This window comes from Echinops telfairi, unplaced genomic scaffold (assembly GCF_000313985.2).
Source record: "Echinops telfairi isolate 266 unplaced genomic scaffold, ASM31398v2 ScPeMD7_6;HRSCAF=24_0, whole genome shotgun sequence".
NCBI lineage: Eukaryota > Metazoa > Chordata > Mammalia > Afrosoricida > Tenrecidae > Echinops > Echinops telfairi.
In genome coordinates this window covers 10178090-10194021 of record NW_022103902.1, presented here as the reverse complement: position 1 = coordinate 10194021, position 15932 = coordinate 10178090, and the positions used below count along the sequence as shown (strand labels likewise).

Here is a 15932-nt window from a genome sequence, read left to right as displayed (position 1 = left end):
GATTCAACTTGGACATACAGCAAGATGACACTATCTTGGTGTTGCTGGGTTGACTCTTAGATAAATAGAAACATAAGGGTGATGTCCAAACTGAATGAATGGCTTACTCTCATAGATAACTTGCTTTGACAACAAGAAAGCCATTTTACTGGCTCGTTTTCTTCTTGTCCAATAAAAATAAGCCTTTGAGACAGTTTTTTTCCCATTGACACTCCACTAACTGCCAATACTGCAGAAGCTGCATAGCTATAAATATGTAAAGTGCAATAGTATAGACCTATTTTATATTGAGTGCTTCTTTCACCAGCTGCTAGCTATTTTTGTTCAAATTAAAGATGTTTTGATGTGCTTATATTGTTGTTGTTCTTATTTGAATTCTGTAATACTGAAAGATTAAAAACAGTTTTAAAAAATCATCATATAGTCAAATGTTGCTGAAATACATCCAAAATCTGAACTTCTGTGTTTGGATATAAATATAAACGTTAATATGGCAGTAATACAGAAATGTATGATTTATGAAATACTTTATATAGAGCACTTAAATTACATCATCTATATATGCATATGCACTCCGGAAGGTTAGAATATATATAAAACTGAGTTATATAGAGCCAGAATGCGGTGGATGTTATTTTTAGACATATTTTGATTCAATCTTTTCATTTGTTAGGACCTTGAACCCAAGGTTTGTTATTATACTTGCTTAGGGTCACACAGTCAATTTACCTCAGATAAAACAGAAACTAAATTACTACTAAAATAATGTTCAGTGTTGTTTAATAAAATCAGAAGAGACACTAGTCTTCTCATCCAGGCAAAGATAGGCTGAACCTCAATCTGTTACAGCAGTACATCTTCAGAGAGCTTCCAGAATTCAGGCTAAATTCAGAAAAGGACATGGAATGCTGGATGCCATTGCTGACATCAAATGCTTCTTTGATAAAATGCACCAGAAAGATGTTTACTTGTGTTTTGTTGACTATGTAAAAGGAATTTTTCTGTGTGGATCACAAAACATGGGTTTTATTTCAAAGAAGTGAGATATTACCACACTTCGTTTTGCCTATATGGAACCTTCACATAGACCAATAGGCAATTTATTCAAAAGAACAAGGGATACCACATGGTTTAAAATCAGGAAATGGATCCATCAGGCTGTATCCTTTCACCATATTTATTCAATCTCTATGCTGAGCAAATAGTCTGAGGGGCTGCATTATATGAAGAAAATCTCAGCAGAATATGAGGAAGGCTCATTAACAACATGGCGTATGCAGATGACACTGCCTTATTTGATTTTCGTGAAGAGGACTTGAAGCACTTGATGACGAAGATCGAGGACTTCAAACTTCATTATGCAGTGCATCTTTTTAAAAACGATGAATCATTTTATTGGGGGCTCTTACAACTCTTGTTACAATACATACATCAATGATAGAAAACATATGAGGACATATATTCCCATAGTTCTTTTCTAGACATTTACTTTCTATCGAGCTCTTGTTTATCAGCTCCTCTTTTTTTCCCCTCCCACTCTTTCCCCCGCCCTTTGGAGATCCTTAATAGATTATAGATTATTATTTTCATATCTCACACCGACTGCTGCGTCCCTTCCCCTCTTGTTTCTGTTGTTCTTCCCCTGGAGGGGTGTGTCGTTATGTGCCATTCATTGCGATCAGTGTGCCTTTCTTCCCCACCACTCCCCGTCCCCTTCCCCCTACCCTTTTGGTATTGCTATTCCCATTCCTGTTCCTGGGTTCCGTGTGTCCTGAGCCTATACCTTGCCTATACCTATGGACATGCCTGGAATCTTAAAGGCTTTAAGTTAAACAAATGACCATCCAACAGTGAAGCAACCAGCCATGGAAGAAGAACACCAGCCATGAGATCATGAAGTGTCATCGGGACCGAGTAATAGGCATCAGAAGATTCATAACAAACAACAAACAAAGAAATATGCATTGGTGAGCACGAGGGGCGGGGGGTGGGGTGGGGGTGGAGACCCAAAGCCCATCTGTGGACAATGGAACATCCCCCCACAGAGGGGTCACTGGGAAGAGATAGTCAATCAGGGTGCAGTAGAGCAACGATGCATCATGTATACTTCTGGTTCCTTGAGGCTTCCTCACCCCCCCCCCCACTAGCATGATTCCAATGCTGCTTCCCGCTCTGGACTGGACCAGAGTATGTACATAGGTATAATCCATACATCAGTTGTATCAAGCACATCTGGACATATGTTGCCATCATCATTTTCAAAACATTTCTTCCTACTTGAGTCCTTGGTATCAGCTCTTAATGTAAAGGCAACCAACTTTCCCTGTAGATTACGGAGATCAGATTTGGTTGCCAAAGATTTTGTCTTGCTTAGGTTACAATCAACACTCTTGGAAGCAGCAGTCAAAATAAATAAATTATTTTATTTTTTAAATCATTTTATTGGGGGCTCATACAACTCTTATCACAATCCATACATACATCAATTGTATGAAGCACATTTGTACATTCGTTACCATCATCATTCTCAAAACATTTGCTCTCCACTTAAGCCCCTGGCATCAGCTCCTCATTTTTCCGCCTCCCTCTCAGTTCCCCCTCCCTCATGAACCCTTGATAATTTATAAATTATTATTTTGCTGTGGGTGAAGGGAGACGTTGGCCTGTATAAGTATAAATAAATTATTTATTTATTGCATTATGCTAGTCTGATGCACAAGATTTCTTTAATGTGTTAAAGAGCAAAGATGTACTTATCTGAGGTGCACCTGGTCCAACTGGGACTATTGTCAATTTCCTCACATTCATATGTCAATTGGGCATTGAACAGAAAAGACGTGAGAAGAATGTATGCACTTGCCTTCTGGTGCTGGCAAAGAGCATTGAGTGTGCTGGGGATTTCCAGCAGAACAAACAAAGTCATCTTGGAATAAGTACACCCAGAATGCTCCTTAAGAGAGAAGCTAGTGAGACATCATCTCATATACTTTGAAGGTGCCGTCAGGAGGTAGCCGTCCCTGGAAAAGGACACAATTTCTTGGTAAAGTAGAAACTCAGTGAGAAATGGAAAGACCACTGTACGGATTGACACAGTGACAACAACAGTGGGCTCTCACGTCAAAACAATTGTGAGTATGTTGAAGGGTCATTTGTTCTGTTGGGTACTTAGGACCACCATAAGTTGGAACCGGCTTGATGGCACCTGAGGTCATTAGTTTATTGTGCCAACCTGGCCAATAAACACATGTGGAATTAATTGAAGGGCGGAGAGATAAATGGCTCAGGGAGCCTCGCCTCTCTTGTCTCTTGCTCTTTGATCATCGGACCAGTGTGCGGCTGCCTTGCTTGTTCTGTGCCTCCATTTGTAAGCTACACTACCTGTGGGACACCTAACCCGTGGACTGTGTCGCTGTAATTTGAGGTTCCTTCAAGACCTGCTTCGCCACACCATTGGAATGCACATCTCTTGAGCCGGGGACTGTCGGACCCTGTCATCTGGCTGACTGTTGGTGACCTGCCTTGCTGTTTGCTGCCTGTGCCCAGATAGCCTGAATTGCTCTACAGAGAACTATCCAGCAGCCCTCAAGACTTGAAGGACTGCCAGTGTCTCACAATTGTCTCATGGGAGTGAGTTGCACTGAGTCATTTGTACTGCTTTATAATTTAATTAACTGTTTATTTCTTATGTTATACATCTATCTGTATGAATATATGTAAATTTATTAGCGTTCTGGGTTTGTTTCTCTAGAGAACCCTAACACAGCACCTAAGAATAACTGCTACTCCTTTCTTTCTTTTAAAATCATGTTATTGGAGCTCTTACAGCTCTTATAACAATCCATACATCCATTGTATCAAGCACATTTGTTGCCCTCATCCTTTTCAAAACATTTTCTTTCTTCTTGAGCCCTTGGGATCAACTCCCTATGTTTTTATAGTCCAACGATTTTCATAATTTTGTATATGCTTGTGAAGCATATGTCCCAATTTCTAGTGTTGAAAGAATATGCATCATGATTTAAAGAAAACATATTTCTCAGCTACTACTGACCTTCCATTTCCATAACTTTAAATATCGGCTGCAGTGTTCTACAGCAGGAAATACCTCTTGCTCCTCTTGTGTTTCTTGCACCAGAAAACAGCTGATTTTTCTTAACACTTTAGCTCAACTTTGCATGGCAAAACAAATTCTGAAATCGCAAACAAGTATGTTTTTGGTAAAAAAAATATCACGAAGAACCTTAGTACATTGATTCTGGATCATGCCCTCGCTGAAATCAGCAAGGCTTTCCAAGGTTCTCTGTCATTTTCATTGGCTCTGATAACTAGTTTGGGTCACTAAACATCATTTTCAGAAAGCCCATATTTCAGCAGATAACATTGTCATTTTAGTATAATAAGCTGGTCTACCCAATAAGCCATGGGAGATTTGTTACCTTTCACTTTCTTTACTCAAAATAATTGGAAAGATCTAAAACTTGTAATGTGTGTAATAACACAGCTATGTTATGTCCCATGATCCTGGGAAATGACTGGGATCAACTGAATGGTTCTTTTATTCCACTGGATATCAGCTGGGTCTGCACACATTTATGGACCAAGCTGCACTAAACCATTCAACGCAGTTCCCTTATACGGTGACACAGAGAGTTTAGCTAGGCTGCAGAATCTCTGAGCTTACGCTGATCATAAAATAGTGACTGGGCTTTGATAATAAGTGCCACAAAAAGTAGTAACCCAAGAGAAAGGAGATGGAAAGTAGTAGACCCTGGGTAATGTTGGGTTAAGCACTTGCCTTCTCAGTGAAAAGTAGGTGGGGGTCCCAACCCACTAGAGGTGCCTCACCAGACACTCCCCAGGGAGCTGTTTTCTAAAACTCACCCCTTTGGGAACTCGATGGAACAGTTCTCTTCTGAAACATGGAGTGCAATGGAAACTGAGTAAACTTGATGACAAATAACCACAACAGTTCTTGGAAGGTCTGGACTCAAGCATTCTCATTCTTTTGGCCAAATTGATAACACGTAATTGTCATATTAGTCAAAGAAGTCACTGGAGAAGCTGTATGCAAAAGGAGGAGATATAAGTTCTATGCCTTCCTGTGCCGAGTGACATGAAAGATGGGCAAATGGGGGGAAAATTGAAGGGACCACTTTGAAAATGAGTTGCCACAGTAACCAAGCTCTCTCACAGATGTTTTCTGTTTGACTAAAATGGAATAAGAAGGTAGTTCAAAAATAAAACAAAACAAAAATTCTTACTGTCTTTAAATTTTATGGAAACCATATAAAGAAACAGGGTCTTAGAATTATAGTTTGTGTTTCTAATTAAAGAACTACAATTGACAAGCTAATGCCACCTTCAACGCTTCACCCAAACTCAATTCCATGGTATATTCTCTGAAAGAGAATAGATGACTCAGTCTGAGAAAGTACAAGAACTGACTGTGAACATGCCACTTCCCCAAAGGAAACCAACCACCCAACTTTAGACGTCCAACTCCATCTCTCAATGTAACTGAACGACACTGTGAGGATCCTCTGAAAGCTGATATAACCACAAACATAAAAGCCACGTGAATCCACTGTTATAGATGGAGGACTAGGCAAAAAATGCTACCAAGACCTTATACAACAAGGACAACAGAGACCAAACAGATATGGATGATAAGCTTGGACCTCGAAGCTTCAGAGGACAGGATGGAGAGTGATTGAATGCCAACGAGGCAAAGAAGCTGACAAACGCAGTGGGAAAGGAGAGAGAAGAAATAACTTTCGCACGGCCTGAAGAGAGCCCAGCCATGATGAGCAAGGAGCGTTTGATGAAGTCAGCAGCTGGGAGCATAAGCACCCACAATGGTGACCGGTCACCAGAAAGGTGCGAACCTCCTGCTACTCCCCACGCTTTTCTAGTGGACAAAATAACGGACAGCCCGCTCCCAGTGGTCAGTGACTTCACCCTACCACACTGCACACAGTCCCTGCTCTGCCCGAGTCTGGACCAGTCACTGGGTGCACCAGTCCTGAGTCTGGAGGGTCACAAAAGCAGCAGAACCCAGTGCTGGAGGGCAGCCGACCTTCAGCCGTCCCTATCAGGGAAGAAACATTTCCAGGGACAGCCTCCCGACCCCCAACGGAAAAAGTTCCTACTTCAACCACTCTCTGAAGTGACACAAACTTTTCTGGATCAGCTGCCCTGAACCTTTAACCTGAATATGATCTAGGTCAGCTAGAATTCTATCTAGGAGCACGTGACATCCCATTCTCTGCTTATTCACCCATTTGCCTGATGATAAAGATAGATAGATAGATAGATAGATAGATAGATAGATAGATAGATAGATAGATAGATAGATAGATAGATAGATGATAGATAGATAGATGACAGACATAAAGATATAGAGATATTTCCCTCAGTTACATATGCTTATATATGGAGATATACAGATAGATATCTATAAACAGATCTATATAGGTATTTATATCTCTCTATAGATTTATATATCAATATCTATATACACATGTATATCTGAAGGAACTTCAAAGAGTTCCTGGAAAATGGAATTACAAAATAAAAAATATATAATTTATTTTTTAACATGTGTTCCATCAAAGTCAAAACACTTCTGTACATGATCCCAGCCGTCTTGGAAGAAGTACAGCTAGAAAGCTCCTTAAAGATAAGGATGGTGAGACTTCATCTTACATGCTTCGGACATGTTGTCAGGAGAGACCACTCTCTCCAGAAGAGCATCATGCTTGGTAAGATAGCAGGGCAGTAAAAAAGAGGATGACTTCTGACAAAATCTATTGGTTCCATGGCTGTATTAATGGCCTCAAACATAAGAACAACTTTGAGGATGGCACAGGACAAGCAGTGTTTCCTTCTGATGTACATATGGTCACTGTGAGTCAGAACTGACTCAACAACACGTTGCTAGCCCCTAATAAAATGATTTTTTTTTTAATTCTTGCAAGGCTAAAAAAAAAAAAAAGTTATTAAATGTGGTTCCTGGAAATTTAACCATGTCAATGTTGTTTTTTTAGAAAAGTAAGTGACCTTTATACATTTTTAAGATTAAGGAGTGAAGTGTCAGAAGGAACCAAATCAGGACTGTAAGGAGGATAGCTAACGATTCCCCTTTAATACTCTGGCAAAACTGTCCTTGTCTGATGAGAGGAATGAAGGGCAGCATTGTGGTGTGGAGAAGGAATACTGGTTCTCAGTATTCCTGGGCAATTTTCTACTAAACCTTTAGTTAACTTTCTTAAAACACTCCCATATTGTTATTAGTCTTTGTCCCTCCAGAAAACAAGAGAACAACACCTGGAGCACCTCCCAAAACTGTTACCATGAACTTTGCTCTTGACGAGTCCGCTTTGTTTTGACTGGAGCACTTTGACCTTTCACTGTGCTTTGACTTTAAGAACGGAACATACTGGTAAAGTCATGATTCCTCTACTATTACAATTCAAAAATACTTTAAGATCATGATTAAAAGATCCATTGAAAACTCAGCTCTTGACGAGCCAGTCAGAGTGCAGTGTAACAACCATAAAACATACAGCGTTCCTCTAGTTCTTTAAAGCTTCCCCCCCCCTATTATCATGACCCCAATTCTACCTTACAAATCCAGCTAGACAAGAGGATGTACACTGGTACAGATAAGAGCTGGAAACACAGGGAATCCAAGACAGATAAACCCCTCAGGACCAATAACGAGAGTAGCGACACCAGAAGGATAGGGGGAAGGTGTGGGGAGAAAAGGGGAACCAATCAAAATGATCTACATATTACCCCCTCCCAGAGGGATGGACAACAGAAAAGGGTGAAGGGTGACATCGGCCAGGATAAGACATGGAAAAAAGTATACATTATCAAGGGTTCATGAGGGAGGGAAGGCTGGGTAGGGGGAAAATGACCTGATACCAAGGGCTCAAGTAGAAAAAAAATGTTTTGAAAATGATGATGATGGCAACATATGTACAAAAGTGCTTGATACAATAGATGTATGTATGGGTTGTGATAAGAGCTGTATGAGCCCCCAGTGATTTTTTTGAATGATTTTTAAAAAGAAGGAAATAAAATTTATCTATTGTCTGCAGTAGACCAGGAACAAGAGTTTTGGCACGCATTAAGAAGAAAGATTACTAAACTTTTTCAGTGAGAGTTCGGTATGTTCAACCAATTGAGCTATCCATGGTATGGGCATTGTTTCTGCTGCTATGAATCAGTCCTTTTCAATTAGGGTATGAACAAGATGTTTTCCTCACGAATGGATCTGGACGGTCTTCCAGGAGGCTTCATCTTTAACATCTCTTCCTTTAAATAATGTATCCATGTGTAAATGGCTGATTTCTTTGGGATTTTATAGCATAAACATTTTGTAAAACATCAGTGACTTCACTATTCTTCCTCTTAAGCTTTCCCATGGATTTGATGTTCATCTTTTTAAAATTATTTTATTGGGGGCTCGTACAACTCTTATCACAATCCATATTGATGCTCATTCTTGTTTCAGTTTTAGCACAATTTATGTTGCTATGATAGAAGCTTTTTTCAAACTGATGTCCTTATTAATGCCTCAAATTAAATATTATAGCACATTTTAAAAAACTGTCAATGAGTCAATTTGGACTAAGAGTGACCCTATATAGAATTTCTGAGACTGTAAATCTTAATATAAGCATATAGCCTCATTTTTCTCCTTAGGAGCAGCTGTTAGATTTAAACTGCAAACCTTGTGGTTAGCAGACCAATGCTTACCTCGGAGTGCCACCGAGGCTCAGAGATAACATGTGGCATATAAGAAAAATCTAAGTATCTTGCATCTACTAAAAGTTTTATCACCCAGTTAATCTCATTTCACTAAAATGACAAACACCCCATTTGTGTTCGATTACTAATAATAGTCATATTTTTTTTAAAGTTACAGAATGTCTTGTGTCTGCACATTTTAATCCTCAAAGTAACATCTTTGCTTTCCAACACTTTTAAAGAAGTATTATACAACAGACTTATCCGATGCAAGCTGTCCTTGATCTCTTGCTTGCTGCTTCCATAAGCATTTATTGTGGATCCCAGCAAGTTGAACTCCTTGACAACTTCAATCTTTTCACCATTTACCATGATGTTACCTACTAGCCCAGTTGTAAGAATCTTGGTTTTCTTCATATTGAGTTGTAATCCATGCTGAAGACTGCAACCCTTGGTATTCATCAGCAAGTGCTTCAAATTCTTCACACTTTCAACAAAAAAGTGCTGTCATCTACTTACAGAAGGATGGTAAGCCTTTCTCCAATCCTGATGCCACATTCTTCTTCATATAATCCAGTTTCTCTGATTACTGCTCAGTGTCCAGATTAATGAAACCCTAATGCACACCTTTCCTGATTTCAAACCATGCACAGATTAAATCACGTATGTCCTTGTTGTGTTTGTACAACTGCCTCTTGATCTATATACAGGTTCCACGAGAGCACTATGTGGTGTTGTGGAATTCTCATGCTTCTCAAAGCTATCCATAATTTGTTATGGTCTGCAGAGTTGAATGCCTTAGCATAGTCAATACAACACAAGTAAACATCTGTCTGAAAATCTCTGTTTTCTGATAAGTTCCATCTGACATCAGCAATGATATCCCTTGTTCCGTGGCCTCTTCTGAATCTTTTCTGAATGTCTGGCGGCCTCCTGTCAATGTACTGATGCAATAGGATTTGGATAATCTTCAACAGAGTTTCAGTTGCATGTGATATCAATTATATTTTACTATAATTTATGCATTATATTGTGTCACTTTTCTTTGGAATGGATACAAATATGGATATCTTCCAGTTCTTTATAAAAGTAGCTATCTTCCAAATTTCCTAACATAGAAGAGGAAGTGCTTTCAGTGATTCATCAGCTTGTTGAAACATTCAATGGATACTTCACCAATTCTTGGAGTCTTGTTTTTGGCTAATGCTTACAATGCAACTTGAACTTCTTCCATAAATATTATTGAATTCAGCTGACATAAATACTTACTCTTGTATTTACATTTAGATGAGGAAGTTTTTAGCTTTTCTTTTGCTATCTCTTTTTCTGTCTGGTCTTCAACAATATTTTCTAGAGCATCTAAAATCTAAATGTATGATTTCGGGGTTGCCCTCTTAGCTATACAGCATGCTCTTCCCAACCTGTATTAGAAAGATATTTCAATGCTCAAAGGTTGCCTAAATATAATCTAAGAACTTCCTGTTGGTGAGTAAAAGCAACAATAAAAATATGTAGAGCAACTGAACAGTAGAAAAAAATCATGGTTTTGGACAATAATCTACTATGCTATGTCCTCCAGGAGTAAATGAAAGTAGATTTATAAAACTGAACTTTGCAAACTTCACATACATGCTGGAGTCCCTTACTTGTAATCTCTTTAGTTGTCTGACTTTTAAGCTGCTACATGTAATAATTCACTTGACAAGTTGCTCACCTACTGGAAATATGTGCCTTAAGAACCCTGCAAGGCAAAAAGTAGCCGTTGAATCTACATAAAAACTGAAATATTGATCTATATTGATTTCACTGACAATATTTGATCAAGTGCATCACTTAGTATGTTCAGTAATTCTCTATTTATTGTTTTAGACACATGCAAAAGAAAATTTTTCCTGTGCTATCGTAGATTGAGATATGACATGCTAAATATAGATTTATTGACCAACAAGTTCAACAAAACCCCCAAATTTTCCATTTTATGAGTACCCAAATATTTCATTTCTTTCTCATAAATCAAATCCACATTCAGAAATTTTTATAATGACATAAATGACATATTTCCAGATGTCTTTCTAGTACTCATATTCCTCATTATTTTGTATTTTCCATTCATAAATTAAGCCAAAATCATGATACCATTATTATGAGGGAAGAAAGAATAATAAAAATGGTTTTCATACCAAAACAGAAGACTTTAAAGACAGGAACAAACCCAGAGAAATAGGGGAGGAGGAGAGAGAAGAGACAAAGGGTTAAGAAGCAATGCAGGTGGGGCAAAAGAGCAAAAGGACCACACATACAGGCGGTGGGGAGGGGGAGGATGGCATACGGATGTCACTCTTTTGATGAGCTGAGCTGTACAAATTCATATAGTATGTTTTTCCTTGTTTGTGTCCTATTCCACATAAAAGTAGGAAAACAATAAAATTAATTTTTGTTAATAATAGTTTTACTTAACTATTTAATAATACTTTTATTCATATCACACACTTCATTAGTTAGGTCCTATTATAATGAGTTGCACAATCATCTAGACAGTTCCAGAATATTCTCTTCCTTCCTGTACCCACTGCTAAAAGCTTCTCTCATTTCCCTCCAACATTTCCCCAAGCCTCCAATAATCCATTAATCTAGTTAGCACTTTTATAGATCCACCCATCCTGGATTTGATATACTGGAAAACATACCAAAGAGAGAGAGAGAGAACCAACAACAATAACAAAATTAACTAGTAAAAAATATCAATTAAAAAGAAAGCATTAGCCAAAAGCAAGGTTCCAGGAATTGATGAAATACCAATTGAAATGTTTCAACAAGTTTATGAAGTGCTGGGAGCACTCATCTCTGCCAAGAAATTTGGAAGACAGCTACTTGGCCAACTGACTGGAAGAGATCCATATCTGTGGCCATTCCAAAGCAAGGAGACCAAACACAGTGCTCAAACTATAAAAAATATCATTAATATTGCACACAAGTAAAATTGTGCTGAAGATCATCCAATAAAAAATGCATCAGTACATTGACAGTATACTGCTAGAAGTATAGACTGGATTCAGAAGATGTGGGACAAGGGATATTATTGCTAATGTCAGATGGATCTTTGCTCAAAGCAGAGAATACCAGAAAGATGTTCACTTGTGTTTTATTGACTATGCAAAGGCATTCGACTGTGTGGACATGATGAACTATGGGTAACCTTGAGAAGAAAGGGAATTCCAGAATGCTTCATTGTGCTCCTGAAGAACTTGTACATGACTTGAGAGACAGTTGTGTTAACAGAACAAGGGAATACTGTGTGGTTTAAAACCAAGAAAGGTGGATGTCATGGCAGTATCCTTTCACCATGCTTGTTCAATGTGGATGCTAAGACAATCATCAGAGAAGTCAGATTATATGAAGAAGAGTATGGCATCAGGATTGGAAGAAAGTTTATAAACAACCTGTGATATGCAGATGACACAACCTTGCTTGCTGAGAGTGAGGAGAACTGGAAGCACTTGCTGATGATGATCAAGGATTACGGCCTCCGTATGGATTAAAATTCAATGTAAATAAGGCAACTGTCCTCCAACTAGATTGATTGATAACATCATGATAAATGGGGGAAAGCTCCAAGTTGTCAAGGATTTTGTCTTGCTTGGATCCACAGTCATTGTTCATGGAGAGAGCAGTCAAGAGATCAAAAGAAATGTTGCATTAAGTAAATCTGCTACACAAAATTTTTTGAAGTCTTGATAAGCAATGGTGTGGCTTTGAGGACTGAGGTGTGGCAGACCCAAGCCATAGCATGTTCAATGGCATCAAAGCACGTGCAAGTGGGACATTGAATAGGAAGGTCAAAGAAGAATTGATGCATTTAAATTAATGTGCTAGGGAAAAATATTGAAAGTCCTATGGACTGCTAAAAGGACAATCAATCTTTCTTGGAAGCAGTAAGGCCAGAGTGCTCCTTAAAGGCAAGAATGGTAAGACTTCATCTTATAGACTTTGGACATATTTTTAAGAGACAAACCCCTAAAGAAGGACACCATGGGGTTGCTATGGGTTGTAACCAACTCCATGGCACCTAACAGCAACATAGGGGTTGAGGGGTGACATATGGTTCATGGGTTGACTCTAAACTCCTTTGTTTGGGACAATTGATTAGAAGTTTATGTGACCTGAGAGCAGACACCTGCTTTCTTCTTGGCATTGATACTTATAATAGTGGATTCATATGATATTGATACTTTTGTGATTGACTAACTTCACGCAACATAGTGATTTCCAGGTTAATTCATACCGTGAGGTGTTTCATGTTTTCAGCACTTTGGTGGGGGGCAAGATGTATATTATTTCATGGTATGCATGAACAATAATTTCTTTATTCTACAGATAGACATTTGAGCAGTTTCCAGTTTCTCGTTATTGTGAATTGTGTTGCAATTAACATGAGAGAGAGTATATCTGTTTGTGTTCTCTCTCTTACTTCTTTGAGGTATATACTCAATAGTGGATTCACTTGATCATATGGGATTTCCATCCCCAGCTGTTTTAGGTAGCACCATATCGCTTTCCATAATGGTTGTACATATTTACAAGTCCCCAACAGTGTCTAAATCTCAAAGTGGACTTCTTTCTCTGAACTACTCTAACAGCGTTATTATTTGACTCTACAGCATTATTATTTTATTCTACAGGTGATTCTGGTGTTGGAATATAATTTCTATGGGCTTGCACTAAGGCTTCTCATCAGTTCCAAGGACATTCTTGGTGTTCCTCTTAACTTTGATGTCTGTGTTAGAGTGTTCTGAATCTCCAGGTGGGCGTCTTCTTCGCTTATTGACTCCCCCTGATATTGTCAGTGTCCACATATGGTCTTTCATTTCAGACAGGTCTTCTACAACATTTAGGCTTGCACCAACACCCCCAGGAGTCTCTGGGACACCCTTGGTGTTTCTTCTGAGTCTGATGTGTGTTTGGGAACCTGTATATGGACATCTTCTGGTGTCATTTGATATTTCATGCTGGCCAGGTCTTCCACAACCTTAGGCCTTGTACTAGAGCAGTGGTTCTCAACCTTCCAAATGCCACAACCCTTTAATACAGTTCCTCGTGATGTGGTGACCCCCAACCATAATACTGTTTTCTGCATGTGGGCAGACCCACCCGGAGACAGACAGAGGAGCAGTGTCTCAGTCACTAAGACCATAGGAAATATGTGTTTTCTGATGGACTTAGGTGACCCCTGTGAAAGGGTTGTTAAACCCCCAAAGGGGTCACGACCCACAGGTTGAGAACTGCTGTACTAGCATCTCTCCATAGTCTTGGTGGAGTCCTAGGAATGTCTCCTAACTTCAATGTACAGTTTCTAAAGTTCTGAATCAGGGTGGACATTCATCTTTCTTACTGCCCAGGTCTTCCCTGCGCTCTGGGCTTACAGCAGGGGCTGTCAGAGTTGCTTCTGTTTCAGGATTGTGCTCTGAAGGGTTTTTTGGGTTTTTTTAAATCATTTTATTAGGGCTCATACAGCTCTTATCACAATATATGCATACATCCATTGTGTCAAGCACATTTGTACATTTGTTGCCATCATCATTTTCAAAACATTTTCTTTCTACTTGAGCCCTTGGTATCAGCTTCTCATTTCTTTCCCTTCTCTCCCCCACCATCCCTCCCTCATGAACCCTTGATTATTTATAAATTATTATAATATTTTCATTTCTTACACTGTCTGATGTTTCCCTTCACCCACTTTTCTGTTGTCCATCCCCCTGGGAGGGGGTTATATGTCAATCATTGTGATTGATTCCTCCTTTCTCCCACCACCTTCCCCTTCCCCTCCTGGTATTGCTACTCTCAATATTGGTCCTGAGGGGTTTATGTGTCCTGAATTCCCTGTATTTCCAGCTCTTATCTGTACCTGTGTACATGCTCTGGTCTAGCGGATTTGTAAGGTAGAATTGGGGTCATGATGGTGGTGGGGAGGAAGCATTAAAGAACTAGAGGAAAGGTGTGTGTTTCAACGGTGCTCTGAAGGTGTTTTTGGTGAGATGTCTTCAGCCTCTGCTCCTTGTTTTGCTGCAAGTAGTTTATCAAGAACATTCAACGTTGTGGGTATTTCTGCTAATGTTGCTTCATCAAAGCCTTTCTCTGAAGTTTGACACTGTCCAGACACGTGCTGGTTCTCTGTGGCTTTTCTTTCCCTGCAGTTTTGAACATTTCTGTCAAGCCTGGACAACTTCAGTGAAGGTCACTTGTTTTGTGCAGAATCAGGTGAGTTAGCATCCTATAGGTTCCAGCAGGAGTGCTGACTCTGTCAACATGAGCTCTATCAACTTTTAGGCTTGCACCAACACCAACACCCCCAGGAGTCTCTGGGACACCCTTGGTGTTTCTCCTGATTATGGAGCAGGGAGAGTAGGTGTGACATTTTCAATGAGGTCCAGAGGTTTCCAGACTTGCCTTCCTTCTTGCCTTCTTACCTATATGCCTCTAAGAGTCCTGCTTCACAAACCTGGCTTCTTAGTGCCCCATTTGACTATAGCTATACCTATGATTTGCCACAGGAAATGTTTGCTTTAGAAACACTGCTACTACTTTTGAGGTAAGTGATGAGCAGGGTGTGTTTGTCAGCAGACTCTCCCCTGGTGGGTCTGTGCTGCTCCTCCTCGGGGACCTGTCAGCCCAGTGGGATTGCCTGACATTAGAGGTGGATGCTGGCCCCACTTCCAAAAGAACGTTTGTAAAAGACTGTTTTCTTTAGTGCTGGGAACGGTTCCCTCCGGACCTTCTTCAGAACAGTTGGAGCTGAGGACCTCAGGGACTTCTTTCCCAGGTGCTTTACCTCCTTCGAGAGGGTTGAGAGGAAACAGGTTCTCATTGAATAACTCACGCCTAAGACAACTACCAAAGGAGTCGCCGAGTCTCTTGAATGACACGTCTCCATTCTGAATTTCATCCATTTCTGCCATGGGGTGTTCAAAGCTGCTCTGCGAGATGAAGTGATGGGAGGAGACCCCAGGCTTCTATGGAGAAGCATTCAGAGTGGCTGTTTTTCCCCCTGAATTTGAGAAGGGACCTGGGCGGGCATTCTCTGCGGGTGTGGTTCTGCGTCTGAGGAGGAGGTGAGAGTTTACTATGGAGGCAGTGCCCTTTGTCCTAGCAGAGGCCAGCGTTTTGGAACCAGCGGCATC

General features: G+C 39.8%; 1 pseudogene; it reads left to right on the top strand.

Annotated features, from left to right (window-relative positions):
- Positions 1–1267: 1267 nt before the first annotated feature.
- Positions 1268–15932, top strand: part of LOC101652937 — an 87464-nt pseudogene continuing 72799 nt past the window's right edge.